Source organism: Hemiscyllium ocellatum, chromosome 33, assembly GCF_020745735.1.
Source record: "Hemiscyllium ocellatum isolate sHemOce1 chromosome 33, sHemOce1.pat.X.cur, whole genome shotgun sequence".
Taxonomy (NCBI): domain Eukaryota; kingdom Metazoa; phylum Chordata; class Chondrichthyes; order Orectolobiformes; family Hemiscylliidae; genus Hemiscyllium; species Hemiscyllium ocellatum.
In genome coordinates this window covers 28202332-28215419 of record NC_083433.1, presented here as the reverse complement: position 1 = coordinate 28215419, position 13088 = coordinate 28202332, and the positions used below count along the sequence as shown (strand labels likewise).

The 13088-nt window shown below is 49.5% G+C and overlaps 1 non-coding gene across 1 annotated transcript; it reads right to left on the bottom strand.

The window, feature by feature from the left end:
* Positions 1 to 424: 424 nt before the first annotated feature.
* On the bottom strand, positions 425 to 496 carry trnae-cuc (transfer RNA glutamic acid (anticodon CUC)). The gene has a single exon. It is a non-coding gene; the product is annotated as a tRNA-Glu (tRNA).
* Positions 497 to 13088: the final 12592 nt, after the last annotated feature.

Sequence of the window (13088 nt, the reverse complement as noted above, 5' to 3'; positions counted from 1 at the left end):
TGAAAACCTCCATCAAATCTCCTGTCAGCCTGCATTCCTACATCAGAAATAGAACCAGTCTGACTCAAGACTCTAACCTCACACCTTTAATTCATTGCCTGAGCTGAGGTGTCACCTTTTTATTATACAAAACCTTAAGTTATCTCGGGAATGTGACTGGAGCAAAGTTCTGAGATTTACACATTAAGGAATAGAAACTTGCAACTCAATTCTAAAAGATGAAAGACTTAACAGCAATCTAGATTTGTTCAATATATCATATCAGTTTTATGACACTTTGATCTTTAGCTCTAAATTCTGTGTGCTATGATCCTGCTCCACTAGAAACCTGACCAAGGAGCAGTGCTCTGAAAGCTAGTACTTCCAAATAAACCAGTTGGACTATAACCTGGGGTTGTATGATTTTTAACTTTCTGACAATTGCTTCCCTGACTGGGAATCGAACCCAGGCTGCGGCGGTGAGAGCACCAAATCCTAACCACTAGACCACCAGGGAGATGTCATCCAACCCTGGCTCCTGCACATCCTTCTCTCCAAGGATAGCAGTCCCAATCTATCCTCATCACGGACATTTCTCATTCCTAGAACCGTACAATCCTAAGTGTATATCCAGAGCTTTTAAACATACAGTCTCATGTAATCATAATCTTATACCTTTCTAGCTTTCACTTGCCACGCTGTAGGAAGAACGTAGAGGCTTTGGAGAGAATACAAAAGATGTTTACCAGAATGTTGCCTGGATCAGAGTTTATTCACTATAAGGAGAAGTTGGGCAAACCGGGATTCTTTACATGAAAGTGTTGGAGGCTGAGGGGCAGCTGATCAAAGCAGATAAAATTATGAGACACATGGATAGGCTGAACAGTCAGTGTCTTTTTCCCAGGATGGAAATGTCAAATACTATCAAAATGTACATCACAGAAACAGACCCTTCAGTTCAACACCTCCATGCCGACCAGATATCCTAATCTAATCTAGTTCCATTTGACAGCACTTGCCCATATCCTTCTAAACCTTTCCTATACCCATCCAGATGCATTTTAAATGTTGTAATTGTACCCCCTCCACCACATCCTCTGGCAGCTCATTCCATACACGTACCACCCTCTGTGTGAAAATGTTACCCCTTAGGTCCCTTCTATATCTTTCCCCACTCACCCTAAACCCATGCCCTCCAGTTCTGGACTCCCCTACCCCAGGGAAAATACTTTGCCTATTTATCCTATCCATGCCCCTCATAATTTTGTAAACCTCTATAAGGTCACCCCTCAGCCTCCGACGCTCCAGGGAAAACAGCCCAAGCCTGTTCAGCCCCTCCCTGTAGCTCAGATCCACCAACCCTGGCAACATCCTTGTAAATCTTTCCTGAACCCTTTCAAGTTTCACAACATCTTTCCAATAGGAAGGAGACCAGAATTGTACACAATATTCCAACAGTTGCTGTAGATTTAAGGTGAGAGGGGGAAAGTTTAAGGAAAATATACGAGTAAAGTTTCTTTTTACATGGATGGTAGATGGTAGTAGCTGCTTGGAACGTACTGCTATGGCAGCTGGTAAAAGCAGAGACGTGAGCAAAGTTTAAGAGGTATTTAAACGTACACATGAACAGGCAGAGAGTAGAGAGATATGGAGCATGTACACACAGATGGGATGAGTTTAGAATGGCATCATGATCAGCACAGCCATGTGGGCCGAAGGGCCTGTTCCTGTGCTGTACTGTTCCATGTTCTATGGTTACCAGATAATAGTTCTGTTTATGATTATAAATTGGACTTCACAAAGTCATAGAGTCATACAGCACAGATGAGGTCCTTTAGCCTATGTGGTCTGTGCTGACCTATCTGTACTATGATATGGAGGTGCTGGTGTTGGACTGGGATGGACAAAGTTAAAAATCACACATCACCAGGGTTATCATATCAGTTGTATGACACTTTGATCTTTTACCATAAATTCTGTGTCCTATGATCCTGCCCCACTTGCTACGTAATGAAGGATCAGCGCTCCGAAAGCTAGTGCTTCCAAATAAAGCTGTTGGACTTTAACCTGGTGTAGTGTGATGTTTAACTCTCTGGTCCCACTTTCCCACATTAGGCCCATAGCGTTGAATGTTATGACATTTCGAGTGCTCATCCAAATATTTTCTTTAAAAGGTGTGAGGTTATTTTTTATATCTCAGTTACTGTCCCAGGCAGCACATTCCATCCCTAAAACCCTCTGGGTGAAAACCTTTACCTCAGATCTTTAATCCCTTTGCCTTTCATTTCAATACTATTCCCTCTTGTTAATGACCATTTGAATAGGAGAACAGATGCTTTCTATTCACCCTGTCCAAGCCCCTCATAATCTTATAGCCCTCTATCAGGAACCCCCTCACGCTTCTCTGCTCCAAACAGAACACACCATTATCCAGCCTCTCATCATCACTAAGCTGCTCCATCCCAGACAACATTCTCTTCACCCCCTCCATTTGACTTGGTCTGATTTATTATAGTCACGTGTACCTAAGTACAGTGAAAAGCTTTGTTTCTACACAGTGCAGATAGATCATAGTAAGCAAGGACATACAGGTAAAGGGTGTTTAAGACAGAGTGAGGCAAGAGGCTATGGCTCCACAGGATGTACGCAAAGCAAGGTCAACATGATTTGATGTTAAAGAGTCCACTCAGCAGTTTAGTAACAGGAGGGAAGAAGCTGTTCTTGAACCTGTTGGTGCATGTGTTCAAGCTTCTGTACCTTTTGCCTGATGGAAGAGGTTGTTGGAGAGCATTGCCAGGGTGGGAGGGGTCTTTGATGATGTTGGCATCCTGACCTCGGCAACGGGTCGTGTAAATGGAGTCTGTGGATGGGAGATTGACTTCTGTGATGTTCTGGGCTGTGCACCTCACTTTCTGTAGTTCCTTCCTGTTCTGGGCAGAGCAGTTGCCATTACCAGGGTGTTATGTGCCTGGACAGTATGGTCTCAATGGGGCATCTGTAGAAGTTGTGGAGAGTCCTGATAGGCATGCTGGATATCCTGAGCTGCCTGAGGAAGGAGAGTCGTTGCAGTGCCTCCTTGACTCACATCTACACAGGGAGTCCAGGAAAGGTTGTTGGTTATTGTCACTCCAAGGAACTTATGCTTTCAACCTTCTCAACCTTCATTCCTTTGATGTAGATGGAGGTGTGTTCTCCTTCTTTCTTCCTGAAGTCAATGATCAGTTCTTTAGTTTTGCCAACATTGAGAGAGAGGTTGTTACCATTGCACCACATCACCAAGTCCTCTATCTCCTTTCTGTATTCTGGCTCGTCATTGTTTGGTGTCCGGCCTACCATGGTAGTGTCATCAGCAAACTTGTAGATGGTATTAGTTCACCATTTGGCAACACAGTCGTGCGTGTACAGGGAGTACAGTAGTGGGCTGAGAATACATCCTTGGAGGGGGCTCTAGTGTTGAGTGTTATTGTGGAGGAGGTGCAGTTCCCTATCTTCACTGATTACGGTCTGTGGGTCAGAAAGCTGAGGATCCTGTTGCAGAGATCAGTCTCAAGGGGATAATGATGTTGAAGATGGAGCTGTAGTCGATGAGCAGGAGTGACGTAGGTGTCCTTGTTGTCCAGATGTCCCAGGGATGAGTGCAGGGCTAGGGATATGGTATCTACTATGGACCTGTTACATTGGTAGGCATGTTTAGGGGATCGGGGCAGGCTGGGAGACTGGAACTGATGTGGGCCATGACCAGTCTGTCGAAGCACTCCCATGATAATTGAGGTCAGAGCCACTGGGCGGTGTCATTAAGACATGTTGCTTGTGTTATCTTAGGTACAGGCATGATGATGGTCTCCTTGAAGCAGATGGGGACTTTAGCTTGGAGGAGGGAGAGGTTGGAGATGTCAGTGAATACCTGCACCAGCTGGTCCACGCAAGTTCTGGCAGGGACCTCCCTTTCCTTGGGTTAACTCCCAGGAATATCAATCTAACATCTGCAGTGATGACGGAGGGAGCAGGTCCATCCGGGGCTGTCATCATGCCACAGGCATTCTGCTCAAACCGAGCACAGAAAGCATTGAACGCATCAGGGAGGGATGTGTCTTTTTCTGCTGCCTTGCTGTCGTTCAGTTTGTATCCCATTATTTAGTTTAGGCCTGGCCACAAGTGTGCATTAGGTAGGTTTGGGCCTCAAACGTGATTGGCTACTGCCATCTCTGATGGCATTGTGGAGATGGCATCTGGGTTTCCCGTATTGGTCTGAGTCGCCTGAGTTGAATGCTGCCTGGCTGGTCTTCCCTAGGGATTGGATTTCCCAGTTCCTCCAAGGTTCCCACTTGGATTGACGTCTTTGGTGTGCAGTCCTCTACACATTTGTTAAAGAAGTCCGTGATGGTGGTGATGTACCTGTTTAGGTTTCCTGCTGAGTACATGAATATGGACCAGTCTATTGATTCCAAGCATTCCTGGAGACGCTCTTCCACAGCCTCAGACCAGCAGTGTATTGCTTTCTGTGAAGGGTCTCTCCATCTCAGCCTCTGCTTATAACCTGGGAGGAGGAACACAGCAGTGGGATCTGAGCAGTAGGTGTCTTTGATGATTTGTAGCAGTGATCCAGGATGTTGGATTCTCTGGTGGGGCAGGAGATGTGTTGGTGGGATTTTGGCAGCTCAAGGTTGACATGGTTGAAATTGCCAGCCATGATGGATAAGGCCTTGGAGAATTTCATCTCTCGAGTTTTGTGGCGATGTAAGTCCCGTCTGGGGCATTCTTCACATCCGCCTGGGGTGGTAAGTAGACTGCAATCAGGATGGTGGAGGAGAATTCACACAGCAGGTAGTAGGGACAGCATTTTACTGTAAGGTATTCGGTGCTATCACATCCTTCCTGAAGTGCGGTGAGCAGAACTGCACACAGTACTCCAGCTGTGGTCAAACCAATGTCATATCACAGCTCCAACATGATCTTCCTGGTCTTACAGTCTACACTACAGCTGGATGGCAAAGTGGCTCAGTGGTGGGCACTACAGCCTCACAGCAGGGATCACACACCCAGGTAAGTTCCAGCCTTGGGCGATTGTCTGTGTGGGGTTTGTATATTCTTTCTCTCTCTATATATAGGAACACATTCTCCCCGTGGCTGTGTGGGTTTCCTCCAGATGCTCCGGTTTCCTCCCACAATCCAAAGATGTGCAGGTTAGTGTGGACTGGACTTGCTAAATTGCCCACTCGGTTCCAGGGGTGTGTAGTTTAGGTGGGTTAGCTTTGGGAAATGCAGAGTTACAGGGATAGGGTGGGGAGGGGGGTGGGGTGTGTGTTTCGGAGTGTCAGTGTGGAATCAATGGGTCAAATGGCCTGCTTCCACACTGTGGGGTTTCTGTGATTCAATGATAATGGTAATATCCCAGCTGCCTGGTTCACCACCCTATGAACCTGTCCTGCCACCTTCTGTGGGCGGCACGGTGGCACAGTGGTCAGCACTGCTGTCTCACAGCTCCAGAGACCCGGGTTCAATTCCCGACTCAGGCGACTGTCTGTGTGGAGTTTACACATTCTCCCTGTGTCTGCGTGGGTTTCCTCCGGGTGCTCCAGTTTCCTCCCACTGTCCAAAGATGTGCGGGTCAGGTGAATTGGCCATGCTAAATTGCCCGTAGTGTTAGGTAAGGGGTAAATGTAGGGGTATGGGTGGGTTGCGCTTCGGCGGGTCGGTGTGGACTTGTTGGGCCGAAGGGCCTGTTTCCACACTGTAAGTAATCTAATCTAATCCCTCTGTACCTCTGAGCTCCCTCGTTCCCTGCAATTCACTGAGTACTTCCATGTCTTGCCTTCCAGAGTGAACCACCTTCCATTTATCAGGGTTCAATTCCCCGATTTCTTTCTATCCTCCTGTGACCCGTTATCTTTCTCTTTCATCAACTTCTCAGCTAATCTTTGTGTCATCTGCAAACGTGCTTACCATTTCCCCACATTCTCGTCTGTATTGTTTATATGGTTATCACAGCCCTGGATATAATTTTAAAAATAGACTGTTCTGTACCTCAGTCCCACATCTAGTAGGAGCCCCTCCCAGCAGTGACCATGTGTGCAGGGACTCTGTCCCAGGGCTGGGAAGTATACTGCCATTTGAGGAGACTAACTGTCATCTGTTCCACCAGTTGAAAGCTGTTTGCAACATCGCATAGCGCACAAAAACACAGGAAGTGATACCACACAACACGAGTTTTCTGAGTCACTGAGACAAAAATACAACATGTGGTTATTCAGTTCCGATAATCTGAGCTGTGGAAACGCAACTGGATTCGAACCCCCAAAACGGGAAAAGTGTGTCCAGATGAGAAAAACAATTGGTCGTTGTTTAACAGCCACCAGTTAATCAAGGAGCCACAGGCTGCCCAGAGAACGGCGGGAACTCTCCACAGCACATTCAGACCACCCTCTACTTCACCCAACAGCCATGGCCTCAGCAAAATCCCCTCAGCAGCTCCACAAGGAAGACCTATCCCTCCCAGCTCCGCAATGGAGACCTGTCCCTCCCAGCTCCGCAATGGAGACCTGTCCCTCCCAGCTCCGCAATGGAGACCTGTCCCTCCCAGCTCCACAAGGAGGACCTGTCCCTCCCAGCTCCACAAGGAGGACCTGTCCCTCCCAGCTCCACAAGGAGGACCTGTCCCTCCCAGCTCCACAAAGGGGACCTGTCCCTCCCAGCTCCGCAATGGAGACCTGTCCCTCCCAGCTCCACAAGGAGGACCTGTCCCTCCCAGCTCCACAAGGAGGACCTGTCCCTCCCAGCTCCACAAGGAGGACCTGTCCCTCCCAGCTCCACAAAGGGGACCTGTCCCTCCCAGCTCCACAAAGGGGACCTGTCCCTCCCAGCTCCGCAATGGAGACCTATCCCACCCAGCTCCGCAATGGAGACCTGTCCCTCCCAGCTCCACCTGTCACACTCTCACACTGTCACACTCACACTGACTGTCACATTTACATTGACTGTCACCCTAACACTTACTAATGCACTCACACCGTCACACTGTCTTTCACACACACACACACGCGCACACACACACACACACACACACTGACTATCACACTCACTGACTCACTACTGATGGAGGAGGATTCCCTGGTGGAGCTGAATGAGAAGGAGTCCTCACTGGGATGGATGGGGAAAGTCACAGTTACAGAGCTAGGTGTAACTCTTCATTTCCAACTGCCGCCGGGACATTAACCTGTCTACCCCCCTCCTCACTCCAACCTCTCATCCTCACATCGCGCAGCCCTCCAACCCCTCTGCTCCAATCCCGACCTCACTATCAAGCCAACAGATAAAGGGGGCACACTGGTAGTCTGGCACACTGACCTCTACACCGCTGAAGCCAAACGCCAACTCAAGGACTCCACTTCCTACCGTCCCCTTGACCATGACCCCATCCCCCATCACCAAACCACCATCTCACCTCAAGAGATCTCTCACCCACAGCTTCCAACCTCATAGCCCAGGAACCCCGCACTGTCTGGTTCTACCTCCTTCCCAAGATCCACAAGCCTGACCACCCTGGCCGACCCACTGTCGCAGCATGCTCCTGCCCCACTGAACTCATCTCGACCTACCTCGACACTGTCCTATTCCCCCCAATCCAGGAACTCCCCACATATGTTCGAGACACTACCCACGGCCTCCACCTCCTCCAAGACTTCCGTTTCCCCAGCCCCTAACGCCTCATGTTCACCATGGATATCCAATCCCTCTGCGCCTCCATCCGCCACGACCTGGGCCTCCAAGCCCTCCGTTTTTTTTTTCTCCAGACATCCCCAAAAGTACCCTTCTACCGACACGCTCATTCATTTGGCCGAACTGGTCCTCACCCTTAACAATTTCTCCTTCGAATCCTCCCACTTCCTCCAGACCAAAGGGGTAGCCATGGGCACACGTATGGGCCCCAGCTATGGCTGTCTCTTTGTTGGCTACGTAGAACAGTCGATCTTCTGTAATTACACCGGCACCATTCCCTACCTCTTCCTCCGCTACATTGATGACTGCATTGGCGCCACCTCGTGCTCCCGCGAGGAGGTTGAGCAATTCATCAACTTCACCAACACATTCCACCCTGACCTTAAATTTACCTGGACCATCTCTGAAACCTCCCTCCCCTTCCTGTACCTCTCCATCTCCATTAATGACAACTGATACTTTTTACAAACCTACCTACTCCCACAGCTACCTGGATTACACCTCTTCCCACCCTACCTCCTGCAAAAATGCCATCCCGTATTCCCAATTCCTCCACCTCCATCGTATCTGCTCCCAGGAGGACCAGTTCCACCACAGAACACACCAGATGGCCTCCTTCTTTAGAGACCACAATTTCCCTTCCCACGTGGTTAAAGATGCCCTCCAACACATCTCATCCACACATCCCACACCTCCACTCTCAGTCCCACCCCTCCAACCGTAACAAGGACAGAACTCCCCGGTGCTCACCTTCCACCCTACAAACCTTCGCATAAACCAAATCATCCGCCAACATTTCCACCACCTCCAAAAAGACCCCACCACCAGGGATATATTTCCCTCCCTTTCCACCTTCTGCAAAGACCGTTCCCTCTGTGACTACCTGGTCAGGTCCACGCCCCCCTACAAACCACCCTCCCATCCTGGCACCTTCCCCTGCCACCGCAGGAACTGTAAAACCTGTGCCCACACCTCCTCCCTCACCTCCATCCAAGGCCCCAAAGGAGCCTTCCACATCCATCAAAGTTTTACCTGCACATCCACTAATATCATTTATTGTATCTGTTGCTCCCGATGCGGTCTCCTCTACATTGGGGAGACTGGGCGCCTCCTAGCAGACCGCTTTAGGGAACATCTCCGGATCACCCACACCAATCAACCACACCGCCCCATGGCCCAACATTTCAACTCCTCCTCCCACTCTGCCGAGGACATGGAGGTCCTGGGCCTCCTTCACCGCCGCTCCCTCACCAGCTGATGCCTGGAGGAAGAACGCCTCATCTTCCGCCTCGGAACACTTCAACAGTTTCCTCATTTCCCCTTCCCCCACCTCACCCCAGTTACAAACTTCCAGCTCAGCACTGTCCCCATGACTTGTCCTACCTGCCTATCTTCTTTTCCACCTATCCACTCTATCCTCCTCCCTGACCTATCACCTTCATCCCCTCTCATCACCCACCTATTGTACTCTATGCTACTTTCTACCCACCTCCACCCTCCTCTCACTTATCTCTCCACCCTTCAGGCTTTCTGCCTGTATTCCTGATGAAGGGCTTTTGCCTGAAACGTTGATATCCTACTCCTCGGATGCTGCCTGAACTGCTGTGCTTTTCCAGCACCACTGATCCAGAATCTGGTTTCCAGCATCTGCAGTCATTTTTTTTAAACTAGTTTTTAACTACCTCCTCTTAGAGCTGCATTGGGACATCCCCTCACAGGTCAGGGTGGGACCAATCCCCATCGTAAAGCTCCTTAGGGATTGGCTCCCTCATGGAACCAGATGGGGACATGTCCCCTTCGCAAAGTTGGGTAAACACAGGTCTCCATCACAGAGTTGGGTAGGGACAGGTTCCCATTGTGGAGCTGGGTGGGGACAGGTTCCCATTGTGGAGCTGGGTGGGGACAGGTCCCCATTGTGGAGCTAGGTGGGGACAGGTCTCCATCACAGAGCTGGGTGGAGGTAGGTCCCACTGTGGAGCTGGGTGGGGACAGGTCCCCATTGTGGAGCTGGGTGGGGACAGGTCTCCCTCACAGAGCTGGGTGGAGAAAGGTCCTGCTGTGGAACTGAGTGGGGACAAGTCCCTATTGTGGAGCTGGGTGGGGACAGGTCCCCATTGTGGAGCTGGGTGGGGCCAGGTCTCCATCACGGAGCTGGGTAGAAACAGGTCCTCCTTGTGGAGCTGGGTAGGGCCAGGTCTCCATCATGGAGCTGGGTAGAGATAGGTCCTCCTTGTGGAGCTGGGAGGGACAGAAGGTGAGAGAGAGAGAGAGAGAGAAGAGGAAAACTGTCCAAACTGCAGGAAACCATACAGAACCTGCTGCTGCTGCAGACGATGGGGGTCGATGTCACGGAGGACCTTAAGGAGGTGAAGGGCCAGCAAGCCTCGCTTTTTGCCTCGGAGGCCTCCAAGATAATCTTCCGGTCCAGGGTCCGCTCGGTGGAGCAGGATGAGATATGTTCATGTTTCTTCTTCCAGAAGGTGCACAAAGAGAGCTCTGTGCTCAGCAGCCTGAAGGAAGAAGACGGCTCGACAACGTCATCTCAGGCTGACGTCATGAGGATCAGTAAATCCTTCTATACAAGTCTGTATGACTCAAAGCCCCCAGACAGCGCAACTTCCCAGTCACTCCTGTTCTCTATCACAGAGGTTTTAGACAACAGCTGGGAAGTCTGGCCATTATCTCTGGATGAGCTGAACAAAACCTTTGACTCCTTCAAAAAGTAAAAAACTCCCAGAAGCAATGGCTTAATGGCTAAGTTGTATTCAGCTCTGTGGGACGTGATTGGCCAGGACCTGCTGGAGGTGTGTGACAGTATGTTCCTGGTAGGTACCATGAGTGAATCCATGAGGAAAGGTATCATCACCCTCATCTACAAGCGGGAGGGGGGGAGAGAGGAAATTAAAAATTGGCGACCAATCTCATTGCTGAACGCAGATTACAAAGCCCTGTCTAAGGTCATCACCAACAGGGTCAGGTCTGCCCTAAGACCAGTGATTCACCCCGACCAAACCCACGCTGTAGCAGGCAGGGCGCTCTCAGAGAGCCTCATGGATATGATCACCTTGTCCATCACAGGGGCTCGGTGCTTGCCTCACCAGGAGAAGGCCTTTGCTCGGATATCACACACCGACAGGGAGGATGTGTTCTCCAAAATGGGCTTTGGGGAGGGAATCTGCAGTTGGATTTGACTGCTCTACACCAACACTGTTAGCACAGTCTCAATCAACGGGTGGGAATCAGAAAGCGTCCCAATCGGATCCGGAGTCAGGCAGGGCTGCCCTCTCTCTCCTGCCTTGTCTCTGTGCGTGTGTTTTATAAACCCTTTTGCTGAGTCCATCAAGACGTCTTGGGAAGAGCAGTTACCAAACTACATTATGATACATCCTGATAGGATACTTCATCTTCAGAAATCAGACTATGTCAGGTTATAGTCTGACAGGTTTATTTGGAAGCACTAACTTTCAGAGTACCACAACCATCTGATGAAGGAGCGTTGCTCCAACAGCTAGTGCTTCCAATTAAACCTATTGGGTTATAACCTGGTGTTGTGTGATTTTCAACTTTGTCCACCCCAGTCCAACACCGGTAGAGGAATTGAGTTCCGGAGTCCTGAGGTCATGTTGCAGTTGTATAAGACTCTGGTGCGGCTGCATCTGGAGTATTGTGTGCAGTTTTGGTCGCCATACTGTAGGAAGGATGTGGCACTGGAACGGGTGCAGAGGAGGTTTACCAGGATATTGCCTGGTATGGTAGGAAGATCGTATGAGGAAAGGCTGAGGCACTTGGAGCTGTTTTCATTGGAGAAAAGAAGGTTTAGGGGTGACTTGATAGAGGTGTACAAGATGATTAGGGATTTAGATAGGGTTGACCATGAGACCCTTTTTCCACGTATGGAGTCAGACATTACGAGGGGACATAGCTTTAAATTAAGGGGTGGTAGGTATAGGACAGATGTTAGGGGTAGATTCTTTACTCAGTGAGTCGTGAGTTCATGGAATGCCCTGCCAGTAGCAGTGGTGGACTCTCCCTCTTTATGGGCATTTAAGCGGGCATTGGATAGGCATATGGAGGATAGTGGGCTAGTGTAGGTTAGGTAGGCTTGGGTCAGCGCAACATCGAAGGCCAAAGGGCTGGTACTGTGCTGTATTTTTCTGTGTTCTATGTTCTATCTCCAAGTCATAGCTGTAAAAATTGGTAAGATTCCTTGTGGCCAAGGGATCAAGGCAAGCTGGTAGGTTGGATTTGATGTGTGCCATGACTAACCTCTTGAAGCATTTAGTCATAGAGTCATAGAGATGTACAGCATGGAAACAGACCCTTTGGTCCAACTCCTCCATGCCAACCAGATACCCTAAATTAATCTATTCCCATTTACCAGCCCATATCCCTCTAAACCTTTCCTATCCATGTCCCCAGCCAGATGTCTTTTAATGCTGTAATGGTACCAGCCTCTGGTAGCTCATTCCATACACTCACTACCCTCTGCATGAAAAAGTCGCCCCTTAGGTCCCTTTTATGTCTTGCCCCTCTCACCCTAAACCAATGCCCTCTAGTTCTAGACTCCCCGACCCCAGGGAAAAGATTTTGTCTTTTTATCCTATCCATGCCCCTTATGATTTTGTAAACCTCTATAAGGTCACCTCTCAGCCTCCGACGCTCCAGGGAAAACAGCCCCAGCCTGTCCAGCCTCTCCCTGTAGCTCAGATCCTCCAACCCTGGCAACATCCTTGTAAATCTTTTCTGAACCCTTTCAAGTTTCACAACATCTTTCCGATAGGAAGGAGAACAGAACTGCACGCAATATTCCAACAGTGGCCTAACCAATGTCCTGTACAGCCGCAACATGACCTCCCAACTCTTGTTCTCAGTGCACTGATCAGTAAAGGAAAGCATACCAAACACCTTCTTCACTATCCTATCTACCTGCGGCTCCACCTTCAAGGAGCTATGAACCTGCACTCCAAGGTCTCTTTGTTCAGCAACACTCCCCAGGATCTTATCATTACGTGTATACATCCTGCTCTGATTTGCTTTCCCATTTATCTGAATTAAACTCCATCTACCACCCCTCGGCCCCATTGGCCTTCGTAATTATGAAGGTCAGAGCCACCAGGCAGTAGCTGTTGAGGCACGCTGCATAGTTTTTCATTGGCACTGGGATGGTGGGGGTCTTCTTGAAGCAGATGGGGACTTCAGATCGAAGCAAGGCGAGGTTAAAGATGTCAGTGAATGCTCCTGCCAGATGGTCCATACAGGATCTGAGTTCAGGATCAGGGACTCCATCTGGGCCAGTCACTTTCTGTAAGTTCACCCACAAGAAGGCTTATCTAATGTCTGAGGCAGTGACTGTGGGTGCAGGTACAGCTGAGGCTGCTGGGATAGGTGACATC